The sequence below is a fragment of the Geotrypetes seraphini genome, chromosome 5 (genome assembly GCF_902459505.1).
Source record: "Geotrypetes seraphini chromosome 5, aGeoSer1.1, whole genome shotgun sequence".
Taxonomy (NCBI): domain Eukaryota; kingdom Metazoa; phylum Chordata; class Amphibia; order Gymnophiona; family Dermophiidae; genus Geotrypetes; species Geotrypetes seraphini.
Window position 1 is genome coordinate 235,529,634 of NC_047088.1, and position 13,973 is coordinate 235,543,606.

Here is a 13,973-nt window from a genome sequence, read left to right on the forward strand (position 1 = left end):
TCAATTTAAATTTTTTAAATTTTTTCTTCTTAGCTATTTCTGGGCAAGAATCCAAAGCTCTACCGGGTACTGTGCTTGGGTTCCTACTGCCAAAATCTCCATTAAAACCTACTCCAGCCCATCTACACCCTCCCAGCCATTGAAGCCCTCCCCAGCCCATCCTCTACCAAATGGCCATATACAGACACAGACCGTGCAAGTCTGCCCAGTAACTATTTTTATCCCAGGACAAGCAGGCAGCATATTCTTAACACATGGGTGACGTCACCGACGGAGCCCTCGGTACGGACCTTTTTAACTAGAAGTTTCTAGTTGGCCGCACCGCGCGTGCGCGAGTGCCTTCCCGCCCGACGGAGGAATGCGTGGTCCCCAGTTTCTTCGTTTCCGCGGAGCGAAGAAGACGCGTGTGTTTTTTCAACGGCCGTTGAAACCACTTTTTGCCTTCCCGCTCGCGCTTTTTTTCCTTATTTTTCTTTCTTTACCTTCGGGTTTATTTTACTTTGATTTAAGAATTCCAGAGTTTAATTACACTTTGAGTGAAGAAATATTTTCTCTATTTGTTTCAAATTTACTATTTAGTAGCATCAATGCATGCCCCCTAGACTTAGTAATTTTGGAAAGGGTAAATAAGCAATTCATGTCACTCCACTCAGTATTTTATAGACCTCTATTCATGTCTACCCATTCCACTCCACTATATCAGCAGACATTTTAAAGTCTAAATAAATCAGACCTATTGATTACTGAACCATACACCTGCCCCTATTGAAAAGAAACAAAGAAGTTTCATAGCTACATTTCATTATGTGATGGTCCAAAATGAGCATAAGGACCTCTCCATCCCATTTTAGCTACAGGTCACTTTCTTCCTCTCTCCACGCCCTGTTAACTCAGAATCAATTGGAAGTTGTTTTTTCCATTTCACTTAGAAATGATTATTTCTGGGGTGAGATCGCAAGATGCATTCTGGTGGGGAAACCATCTGGCTCCTGTACAAAGGGAAGCTGGTTTCTGCTCTGACTACCCTTTTAGATTCTAATTTGAAAGTACAATATTCTGCGAACGCAAAAGAATTTGCAATGCTTTGGGAGATAATTAAAGAGAGCATGACTGATCTCTCCCAAGTGACTTGCCGCGAGGTCATTATCTTATTCATAAAGCTGCCAGCATCCTGGATTAGCATTAGATTTTGCATGATACCCTTAGAATTAAATCCAATTTCAATTGCCAGATGGGGCCAAGTCATCAAACCAGTCCTGTTTTCGTCCAGCAATTTATAGTTCTAATTACCCTATTAAAAGGAGACCCAAAGGCCTAGAATTTCTTTTTGATTAATTTTTTACTTATTCCCAGATGTGGACCCAGAGAAGAATGCTCTAGATCAGTGTTTTTCAACCTTTTTACACCTATGGAACGGCAGAAATAAAACAATTATTCTGTGGACCGGTAGTTGAAGAACACTGGGCTAAGTCGTGGGCCAGACCCCGCCCATCTCTACCCAATCTCCACCCCAGACCCCGCCCCCATAATAGTACTAATTGCACCTTGCACATCCCGTGTCTCATCTGGAAGCCTTCCCTCTGATGTTGCAACGTCAGAGAGACGACTTCCGGTTCAGGCGCAGGATGCCCGTAGGAGCCACTGCCCATGGCTTTGTGCACTGAATCAGTTAGGAAGAGGGAGCTGGCTTGAAGATAACACCCCATTGATCGCACCGTAGACCGGCAGTTGAAGAACACTGTTTTGGGCATGATGCACTTGCTGGCCCTGTGGACCGGCAGGAAATTTTTGTGGACCGGCACTAGTCCATGGACCGGTGGTTGAAGAACACTGCTCTAGATCAGGGCTTCCCAATCTGTGGCCTTTAAGAACAGTTTTCATCTTTTATGGATCTCTATCCTATTCAGTGTTCCTCTGTTTATGCACTGGGCTGGACTAGTGCCATAGTTTGAGTGCACTGACCTGCTACCGGAAATGGTATTTGCCTTTCTTGACCACCAAAGGCTAGAGGTAGAGTTACCATATTTGTAGAAGTAAAAAAAAAAAAAAAGAGGACACATGGCTCCGCCCCATTCAGCCCCCAGCTCCACCCTTCTCCTTTCCACACCAACCCTGCCCCCCACACATACCTCATCTCCTTTCCTTCCCTGAGCTCGGGGCCATGTCTGGAGTGCTTCCGAGCATGCACGGATGCAGCGCAATGATGTCACATGCAAGCATGTCATGTCATCGCGTCGCATCCCCGCATGCGCAGAGACCCTGCAGATGTGGCTCCGAGTTCTGGCAGAACCTGGACGAACTGCTGGGTTTTCAAAATCCATCTGGACAGTCCTCTATAAAGAGGACATGTCCGTGTAAATCCGAACATGTGGTAACTCGAGCGGGAAGGAGCTGGGCATCTGGCACCTAAAAGCAAGCATTAGGCCTCAGAGCAGTTCTATTGTATTTTTAAAGTTATTTTATTTTTTTAATGTACTGCGTATTGCTATTTTGTAATACTATACTTCGTCGGTGGACAGTTTTATACCTTCAAAGCGATTTGCCATTATGTTAGCTGAACCTACATGAAAAGAAAAGAGAATGTTAATGAACAACTACAGACAATTCAGAATTACTGAGGCATTCATCAATTCTCATTGGCTTCCAATCCAGAAAAGAATACAATTTAAATTCTACTATATACTATTTAAAACTATAAATGGAGACAGCCCAACCTACCTGAACGACTGCCTCATCCAAACCACCTCTACCAGGCATAGAAAAACACACACCCCATTCACTTACCCCCCAATCAAAGAAGTAAAATGGAAAAAACTATACAATGGACTAGTGTAATTATTGTGAACCGCCTAGAACTCGATGGGCATGGCGGTATATAAGAATAAAATTATTATTATTATTATTAGTGGCCACTCAGGGAGCGAAGATAGACAACCAAGTCTCCAACCTATTGACAACAACCCCAGACTACAAGATGTTCAGAAAGGAAATAAAAGCTATACTCTTCAAGAAATCCCTTAATAAAGCTTAATACCATGATAAAGCTTAACCCCCCTCTTACCATCCCCTCCCTAACCCCAGATCCTACTTTTCCCTCTCTTGTAAACCTTCTCTGATCTAACGTTGTAACCCTTCTTCCATAACTCTTTTTGTAATCCGCTTTGAACCGAAAGGTAATGGCGGAATAGAAATCTGTAATGTAATGTAATGTAACTATGATGAATAGTACAAGTCCAAATATCCAGACTGCTCGGGGATTGGGTCAGTCTGGATTCTCTGGATTTTCTGGATTCTCAGGTCTGGCATCTCTCCTTCCCCTCAAAGCCCTGCCTGCGGCGCTCTCTCTCTCCCCATGTATCTTTTTAATAAGGCAGCAAATTGTCGTATAAACATAAAAACATGATGGCAGATAAAAGTCAAATGGCCTATCCAGTACCTGTCCCACAATTTCATGAATTTAAACACAGTCTTTGTCTCCACCACCTCTAGCGGATCTACCACGGATCTACCACCTTTTCTGTACAAAAAAAAAGGTATTTCCTTAGATTACTCCTGAGCCTATCACCTCTTAACTTCATGCCTAGGGTTAGCAGATGTCCAGGAAAAATCTTTTTAGAGGACTATCCGGATGCCCAGGTTTTGGAAAGCCCCGCTATATCTGGAGGGCCTCTGAGCATGTGCGGATGATGTCACATGCATCCGCTTATGCTTGGAGGCCCTCCAGACCCGGCAGGAAAGGAGAGACAAGGCTATGTGGGAGCATGGCTGGGGGGCAGAGCGGGGCAGTGTTTGAGGCAGAATAGGATGGGGCCATGCGTCCGGGATTTTACTGTTTAAATATGGTACCCATGCCTCTCACTCTGGAGTTTTCTTTCAGCTGAAAGAAACTTAGCCTCGGGTATTTATGTCGCTTGATCGTTTCAAGTCAAAATTGAAATCCTTTCAGTTCAAAGATGCTTTTGAAACTGAATGCTCTTCCCTATTAGACTTCTTCAGATACGATTCTCTATTGTTCAATCCTTTACCGTCTTACTATCTTATCGATTTTATGGCGTTCTCCCCCTTTCCACCTGTTTGCTGTATGTCTGTTAGTCATATATGTTCTCAGTTTATAATTGTAATTATAAACCCCTTTTTATGATACTTGTACACCGCTTAGAATTAAGATAAGCGGTATAACTTATCTCTAGCATATCTCCCCTCTCCTGCCTGCAACGCTAGCCTGAGCCCAAGGGAAGGGGCCCAGGTCCCCAAGGCCTTTCTCCCTGTGACTACACCATGCACAGTCCCATATCTCTCCTTTCCCTATCCCCCTCCAGTGTACCTTTTAATAAGTGAGCAAATCTTAAGTCTTGCAGAGGGAATGGGAGATCTGTATACAGTATTGCCTATTTGTGGCTTTGGCATTTCAAAGTTGACATTCAAAGCAGTAGGCACTGGAGGATTAAATGGCTTGCTCAGGGTCACAAGGAACAGCATTGGGATTTGATCTCACAAACTCTGGGTGCAGAGGCAGCAGCTTTACCAGTGAGCCACACCGTCAGAGCCAGTAGCAGCAGCCTTACTCGAAGGTTGCCTGTGGCCTACACTGGGCTTTTTCCTTTGGCCTGTCATGCCCCTTCTGAAAAGAGGAAATGCAGGCCTCAGGCAGCCTGTGAGTAAGGCTGCCACTGGTGCTGCAAGACCGAAGACTTGTTTGCTTATTAAAAGGTACCCGGGGTGTAGGTGGGGGATTGTAGGGGAAGGAGAGAGCGCTGCGGGGCAGGGCTGGCAGGGGAAAGCCAGCTATTTTGGGAGTGTTCCGGAGCAGAGTTGGTACATAGCCAGTTAAGTACCAATATTCAGCGCTTAACCGCCAGGTTAACTGCATAAATAGGATCTCATAAAAATCAGTCCTTTCTTTATGCAGTACACTTCCCCCTCCCCATTCGCAGATTCTGCACTCGCGATTTCACATAATCGCAATTTTTTTCTGGGAAGGGGGAAAATTTTAAAAAACATATTTTTTACCTCCCTGCCGCCTTCCCGGCCTTACCTGGTGGTCTAGCGGGCTCATGAGGAAATGGCTGTAGGGAGTTCCTGTCGTAGTCTCGAGAGACTATGGGAACTCACAGCAGCCATTTCCTCATGGCGATCTGCACGGGCAGGAGTGTAGGAAGATCGCTCCTGCCCCGAAAGCCCTCTAGACCGCCAGGTAAGGCCGGGAAGGCGGCAGGGAGGTGGGGGACGGGTCAGAGCCGGATAATCGTGGTTTTCCGCCATTCGCGGTCCGGCTCTGCCCGTATCCCCCGTGAATAATGTAATGTAATGTAATTTATTTCTTATATACCGCTACATCCGTTAGGATAACAAGGGAGAAGTGTAATCCATAGCTGGTTAAATGCTGAATATAGCATTTAACCAGCTATGTGTTAGCCAGTTCCACAAACCTGTAAATTTAATGCCGGTGCCCAAATATGGCTGGCATAGAATTTTCAGGTTTTACACGAGCGGCAGTCATAGTGTTACCAGACGTCCAGATTTCCCCGGACATGTCCTCCGGGGGTCCGGGGATGGCTTTTCAATCGCATCGGGCAGGAGGCAATCCGCGCATGCGTGGGTCTCATGCGATGATGTCATCGCGTGACACCCGTGCATGCGCGGATTGCCTCCTGCCCGACCAAAGCAGGCAGCGGGGGACAGAGCTAGGGCGGTACTGGGGCAGAGATGGGCGGGACTGGGGTGGGTGGGTCTAGGGTGTCCGGATTTTACAATCGTAAAATCTAGCAACCCTAGGCAGTCAACAAAACACGGATCACCGCCACCTGAGGTGAGGAGTGGCCTAGTGGTAAGAGCTGCTGCCTCAGCACTCTGCGATTGTGGGATCAAATGCAAGCGCTGCTCCCTGTGACACTGGGCAAGTCACCCAATCCTCCATTGGCACAGGCACAAAATAAGTACCTGTACAGTATATATGTAAACCACTTTGAATGTGTAACCACTAAAAGGAAGTATACAACTCCCTTTCCCTCTGTTATTATCATCAGCGGTATTAGGTATAATTGTAGTATTTTGTTCTGCTTGTCTTAAAGTCATCTGCATATTCATCTGCACCGGGGTCAAATAGCTCATGACCTCATCACAATTCATTTTAGCATGCTGTGCACTGGTGTCTAATGCGAGTTTTTGCGCAGGGTTAGCGTGCTGGAAAATCTGTCTGCAGGCCCCTCGCCAAATGCCTGACATGTCTGTGCTAGCTTTCTTCACTGGTCTCTACGTTTGTACCCAGGATAATGGAGAAGCAGCAGAAAACTTCGAGCCGGGCTTCTCTGGTTGTTAACCTGGATCCTAATGCAGAAAGCAACATCAGGCAGAACCGCACAGTTAACGAGCATTCGGCGCACGTGTAACTGGCTGCATGATGTGCAAGCGCCAATATTTCAAAATGATTGCGGGGGGTGCCAAGCACAATAAAAAAATTACCCCTCCCTCGATACCAATGAAAGAGTTTGCTTAATATTTGGGGTTCTCAACACCCCTTCATCCATAGAGCTCTTATGGCATGATGCAGAAAGAGGCTCACCATTGCAGTTACGTAATTCACTGGGTGCATATGAGAGCGCGGTGTATTAAAATTAGAGGTACTGTACACATTAATTGTGGTTAATGCGACAGGCATTATTCATTAGTCCAGAGGTACACGTTAATTGCGGTTAATGCGTCCAGGCATTATTCATTAGTCCAGAGGTACACGTTAATGCGTCCAGACATTATTTATTAGTCATGATTAAACAAATTAATTGTGGTTAATAAAATGAATTGCCCACACCCTGCACTTCCCTCCCTTGCCAGCTCCCTCCTTGCTTAGAGAACAGTGACAGTACAACAACGTCCATATGCTGCCTGCTGCCTGCTCCAGAGGCTCCCTTTGAACCATCCAAGTGGGCTAGGTCAGAGGGGGCTCCAGACAGTATCATGGTAATGGGCAGCGGGGAGACGGACCACCCACCCACCCCTTGCGTACCTCTTTAAATATTCACCAGTGTGAGCAGCATCTTCCACTTGCAGCTCGCAATGGTGTCGGCTCCCATCTGGCATCACTTCCTGGTCCCAGGTCCCAGGAAGTGGGAGAGTAAAGAAGGAAAGATAATGGGAGGGGACAGGGGAGGGAGGAGAGAGGGAGAAATGTTGGACAAGGGTGTAAAGGGGAAGAAGTAAGAGATGCAGACAACTAGAAAGAAAATGGAGAAAAAGCAGCCAGGAATCCACAAAGAAGCATGGAGAATAATGAACCAAAAATACAAACAAAAACTGAAAGAAAAAAGAAAGACATACTACACAAAGCAAATAGGAGAAGGACCCCAAGACACAAAAAAGCTATTCCAGCTACTAAAAGATCTCACAGACACCACACCCTACCTAGCCAACAGCAACCACCCCCCTCCCTCAGCCACCCTCTTAACCACATACTTCAAAAACAAGATCGCAAACATCAGAGCCACGTTCAATGGAATTCACACACACATAGAAGAGATCTCAAATCCCCCCACAGAGAAAGAATCAGTTATAGCAGACAGAACCTGGTCCAACTTCTCACCCATACAATGGTCAGACTTCAACAAACTATATAATAAATACAGCCACGCAGCCTGTGACCTTAACCATTGACCCCCCCCCCATAGCTATTGAAAACCTCAAGTACACTATTCCACTCCCTGCTCCTACAATGGATACAATCTTTACTCACAGATGGACTTTTCCCAAAAGACCTCAATGAAATCATCATAACTCCGATACCAAAAGACCCCAAAGCAACAACGGACCAACCATCCAACTACAGACCCATAGCCTTAATCCCACTGTACGTCAAGCTGATGGAAGGCCTCGTAGCTAAAACCCTAACCTCATACCTAGAAATCCACAACTTACTCCACTCCACACAGTCTGGCTTCAGAACCAACTACAGCACTGAGACTCTACCAGGAACACAGCTAGACAACATCTCAGTACAGGCAAGAAAATCCTGATCATACAACTAGACCTCTCCGCAGCCTTCGACCTGGTAGACCTACAAACCTACAAACATCTTCCTACAAACACTAGACTCCATAGGAATCTCAGGCAAGGTACTCTCATGGTTTAAAGGCTTCCTACAATCCAGAACCTACAGGGTTAAAACAAAGAAAAAAAAATCAGAAACATGGTCCAACCTGTGCGGAGTTCCCTAGGGATCACCTCTGCCTCCCACACTATTCAACCTATACATAGCTTCCCTCAACTCCTGCCTAGACAAACACAGCATAACCTCATACAGCTATGCAGATGACATCACCATTCTCCTCCCCTTCGACCATCCAGAGCCCACCATGACAGGCACAATACACAGAACACTCGAAATAGTAACAACATGGATGACAGAACACAAACTAAAACTTAACTCTGACAAAACAAACTTCATCCTCCTAGAAAACAGCAAAACTCCAACCTTAACAAACCTAGTAATAAACTCGATCTCATACACCATTCAACCCACGCTAAAACTTCTTGGAGTACTGATTGATAGAGGCTGTATCATGCAACCACAAATCAACAAAATAATAAAAGCATCATTCGCAACTATGAGAAACCTAAGACAAATTTGAAAATTCTTCAACAGGAAACAATTCCAACTTTTGGTACAATCTCTTTTCTTTGACTAATAGACTACTGCAACATATTATACCTCCATGATAAAGCAACTACAAATAATACAAAATACAGCCCTAAGACTCATCTACTCATTGAAAAAATTATGACCACATCACAGAGGTATACCACGACTCATACTAGCTCCCAATACAAGCAAGAGTACACTTCAAATTCTATTGCTTACTATTCAAAGCTATTAACGGAGACAGCCCAACCTACTGGAACAACCAATGAATTCAAGCCACCTCAACCAGACACAGAAGAACCCACTCACTATTTACACACCCGCCAACCAAAAATGTCAAACGAAGAAAACAATATGACAACCTAATGGCCACCAGAGCAGCAAAACTAAACAGACAAATCACCAATCTGCTGTCTTCAACCACTGACTACAAAACCTTCAAAAAAGAAACAAAAACTTAACACAACCAGTTCCTTCCCAAGCTCCACCTACCACATTGTCTACTCCTATCAAATCTAAAATGTTCAAATTACCCAACATGTATTACCTTAATTTCTCGACAATTCTTATGTAATCCGCCTATATATTACATTACATTAGTGATTTTTATTCCGCTTGTACCTTGCGGTTCAAAGCGGATTACATAAGAAGAGAACTGGACATTTCCAGGAGGGTACATGACATTGGAGAATATATCTTGGAACTTCATGACAATTCTTATGTAATCCGCCTTGAACCGCAAGGTAATGGCGGAATAGAAATCACTAATGTAATGTATGATGGGGCAGAGGAGAGGCAGGAAAAGACGTTGGACAGGGGGAGGCAGAGGGGAGGGAGGGAAAGATATCCGATTAGGAGAGTGCATAGGGGCTGGAAGACTATATGGACACAGAGCACAAAGTTTCAAAGTTTATTAATTTTCTTGATTAATCGCTTTATCAAATTCAAAGCGATGTACATAATAATAATTAAAAGAAAACATACAATACATACAATACAGACTTTAAATACTTACAATGGATAATATAAACTACAATACATAGGGAAAGAGGGGTTTAAGAAATACATTAATAAGATGCTGACAGGCTGGACTTGGGGAGGGAGCGAAAGGAGGCAAGAAAGAAGTTTAGATGTTGGTACCAGGAAGGCAGATGGGAGAGTGGGAAGAGAGAAGGATAGATGTTGGACCCAGGGAGACAGAGAGGAAGGAGGGAAGAGAGAAAAATAGATGTTGGACTCCAGTCTTTTAACTGTGTGATTAATCGTGGATTAAAAATTGTAATTGAAATACAGACCTAGTTAAAATGAATGGCAATGAGGTCATTAGGTATTCCTCTGCAATGCACAGAAGCAAGGAATTTTAAATTATGAGAAATTTACCACCAGGATCAGGGATTTAGCTAGGTACCTGGGGCCTATGTTGGCTACTGTTGGAAATTTGTTACTGGGCTCGATGGGCTCGGTCTGTCTCACTATGGCAATTCTTATGATTTCATGCCAATTATTGAGATTTCCCACCAATTTTTTCTTTCTTATGCAACCATTACTCCTGGCAGAATTCTGCACAACTCCACAGTGCAGAATTCCCCCGATATGCAAAATTACCTCTGTTCTGTACAGAATTTGGCATCAGCACTCCCTCTCTCCATCTGCGGCCCAAGTCGTTGCCGGCGACATCTTTGGAAGTCTGCCTGAGCTCTGCAGGCTTCCCTCTACCGTGTTCCTGTCCTCGATGATGTCGCTTTCTCTTTCATTACAGGTGGGACCATGGCAGAGGGAAGCCTGTAGAGCCAGTCGCAGGTTGCCTATTGGAACGTCGGAATTACTGAGATACACACTGGGGAAGCCTTAGGAAGAAGAGTACATGCAAGGCCAGGGCCTCCACTGGAGTAGATGCCATATGGGGTAGAGGGGATGACAGGGAAGAAAGAGAAAGTAATGGATGAGAAGGGGAGAGGAACATTTTTTTCATTTATTTATGGGTTTTTAAGGGGGAAAGAGTGTCAGAGATCCAGGCTCAGGGGGAAGGGTTAGGAAAAATAAGAAATACTGGCCTGAGGGGGAGAGAAGGGGAGAGAGAGAGATGCTGGATTGGGGAGCACGTGGAGAGAGTGAGACGTGCTGGCTGGGGAGGATAGGGGAGAGAGAGTGAAATGGCTCAGGGGGACAGGGGTGAGAGAGATGTTGGCTCAGGAAGGATAGGATGAAGAGGGGGTAGCAAGTGGCGTAACGAGGGTAGGAGGCGCCTGGGGCAGTGGTGCTCTCCCACACCCTCCTATCTGGCCCCCCAAAACCTCTTTAAATCTTCGCCAGGGTAAGTAGCTTCTCTGGCCCACTGCTTGCGTCTGCAAAACTGCTCAAGAGTTGAAGTTCAAGTTTAATTCAATTTTAATATACCGACCATCGACGTGCACCTGGCCGGTTTACAAAGCTAAAAAAATGTTAAAATAAAATTTTAGAAAGGGGGTGGGAGGAGCATGTGAACATTAAATAGACAGATTACGAATACAAATATGAGTTGGAGGGTAAAGAGGGAGGAAAGTTAAGAATTGCATTGTTAAAACAAATTAATTAAGGGTAAGGGGGGGGAGGAATAGAACACCAGGAAAGGGGATCGCATCTTAAAAGCGGTTCGTTTAATAAACTGCTATGCTGTTGGAAAAGGAAATATTTAGACGCTATTGTATGCGTCTTGGAATAAGAACGTTTTTAGTTTAGTCTTGAATTTGTCGAGTGAGTTTTCGTGGCAGAGTTGAGGTGGCGTTCCATAAAGTTGGAGCTACAACAGAAAAATTAGTATTTCTAGTGTAGTAGAAATTCTGATCAGCCGATCTAAGGGTCCGGGAAGAGAAATAGGGGATGATGAGTTTATCGAGAGGTTTTTAGCGCTGGCCGGCGCGCTGAATGCTCTACGCTGCTCAGACGCTCATAGGAACTCTATGACCATTGGAGCAGCGCAGAGCATTCTGCACGTCGGCCAGCGCTAAAAACCTCTTGAGTGCTTTTGTAAAAGGGGGGGAGGAGGTAAATGAGAAAAAATTGAAGGCACTTTGTTTTCTCCCGTTTTACAAAGCCACACTAGCGGCTGCTGTGTGGCAACGAAGCCCGTTAATTCCCAATGGGTTTCGGTGTGATCACCACAGACTACCATGGCAATCAACTTCGTAAAAGAGGGCCTCAATGAAAATACTGAATTGCACTGGCATTCTGGATAATAATCAGTAAAGATAAAGATTTTGCAAATTTTGTGCGCAGAATTTGGATTTCCTTGCGCAGAATTCCGCCAGAGTAAACCATATATACCTGCAACTTTAAAAGACAGAACAGAAGCAACAGTTGTGCATGATTAGGATTACCAGACTTCTGGATTTCCCCGGACATGCCTTTCTTTTCGAGCAGAAAACTTCCTGTATTGTCTTTATTGCCACTGGGAAGTCAAACGTGCCAAATTGCACAAGTTCAAAATTCAAAATTAATAATCTGGGGGTCCGGACTAGTGCTGCAGAGAAAAATATTTCGATTCGATTCACTGTTAATGACGCAGCTTTTTAAGTTTAAACATTTTATTTAACCAAGGCACTATCATATCAAAAATTCTCAGCTTCCATCCACAGCCCCCCTGCCGATTCCCAGCTTCCATCCCCAGCCCCCCTGCCGATTCTGAGCTTCCATCCCCAACCCCCCTGCCGATTCTGAGCTCCCCTCCCCAGCCCCCCTGCCGATTTCAGCTTCCATCTCCAGCCCCCAAGACTCACCAGCCCCCCTGCCGATTCTGAGCACTCCCTGCTGATTCTCAGCCCCCCTGCCGATTCTGAGCACCCCCTGCCGATTCTCAGCCCCCCCTGCCGATTCTGAGCACCCCCTGCCGATTCTCAGTCCCCCCTGCCGATTCTGAGCACCCCCTGCTGATTCTCAGCCCCCCTGCCGATTCAGAGCACCCCCTGCCGATTCTCAGCCCTCCCTGCCGGTTCAGTTACTTACTCGACTGGATGTGAAATAGCAGGGAAGAGAGGAGAAATGCGGAGACAGCCAAAAAATACCCTTTGCTTCCGACTGGTCCGCTGCACGAGGTCTGCTCGCGCCCCCTCGACACTCCCACGTCCTTTTGTTTCTTCTGATGTAACTTCCGGTTTTGCAAAACCGGAAGTTACATTAGATGGGAATGAGTCCAGCGGCCGGCAGTGAAAAAAGAATGAACTTTAATCGGGATGAATCGGTAAGTTCGTTTTTTTACAAAAATGAACCGATTCGAATCGATTCACCTGATTCGAATCGGTGAACCAATTCGAATCGTGAATCGGGCAGCACTAGTCCGGACGGCTTTTCAAAACCCGGCACTTTGTCTGCGTTTTGAAAAGCTTCCTCAAAATCGAGTTGGGCAGGGGGGAAGGCAGCGGGGCGAAGAGGGGGACTGGGGCGAGGCTAAGGTGGGATTGGGGGTGGGACTGGGGCTTAACGGGGCAGGGATGGGTGTAACTAAAGTAAAATCTGGTAACCCTATGCATGTTGATAACAGCAGTTTCACCCAGCGCGTGTCGAAAGAAAATGTGAGAACTAGCACATGTTGTTCAGCGCATAAAAATTTGATGTGCAAGAAAGTTTTGTGATGCTAATATTTATACCCAAAATAGCATTCTGGTTCATGCACAGAAGCGTGCTGTCGCTTTCGTTTACTTTGAGCACGCATACAGTGAAGCTGCGTTTTGTGTGTATGGGTCTGGCAGGCTTTCCTTGATTAGCGCACAAGTTCTGTTTGCTTTGGATTTGCATCTCATTCGTTTACTGCATCACTGTGGAATATTTTCTCGCTAATCTAGCTGTAGAAGCCACACACTCAGCCTGCAAAGCACATCTCTGCAATCTGCATCAACCCCCTGGTGCTCTAAAAACCTCAATCTCTGGCTCCAATTTTAAAATCTCTCTCTGCTATTGAGGCAGACATGGGGGAAGCCACTGCTTGACTTGGGACTAGATTCACTAAGCAAACTGATCATGTACCGATTGGTTTGCAACCCCTTTACTATCAAATTTCCATCCGGCCTGATTCACTTACCTCTCCTGAGATCCACTTCTAATCCGTGCATGTAAATGAGGTGAAATGCATGCAAATTGGACAGTGATGTGATTCAAGACACCAAATTTCTGATCCGACTGGGCTGGCCGATCACCTGAAGAAGCGACTGTTGGGGACCAGTCGAAAACGTCTTTCCGACTGGAAGCCCTGCTCTCTTCCCTGCAATCTCTCCTGCCTGCTCGCCCCGAATGCTGCCCTGCTTCTTATCTCCTGCTGCTCGTCTTTCCATGCTCTTCTCCTGCCTGCCCGAACTGCTGCCTGTCCCAA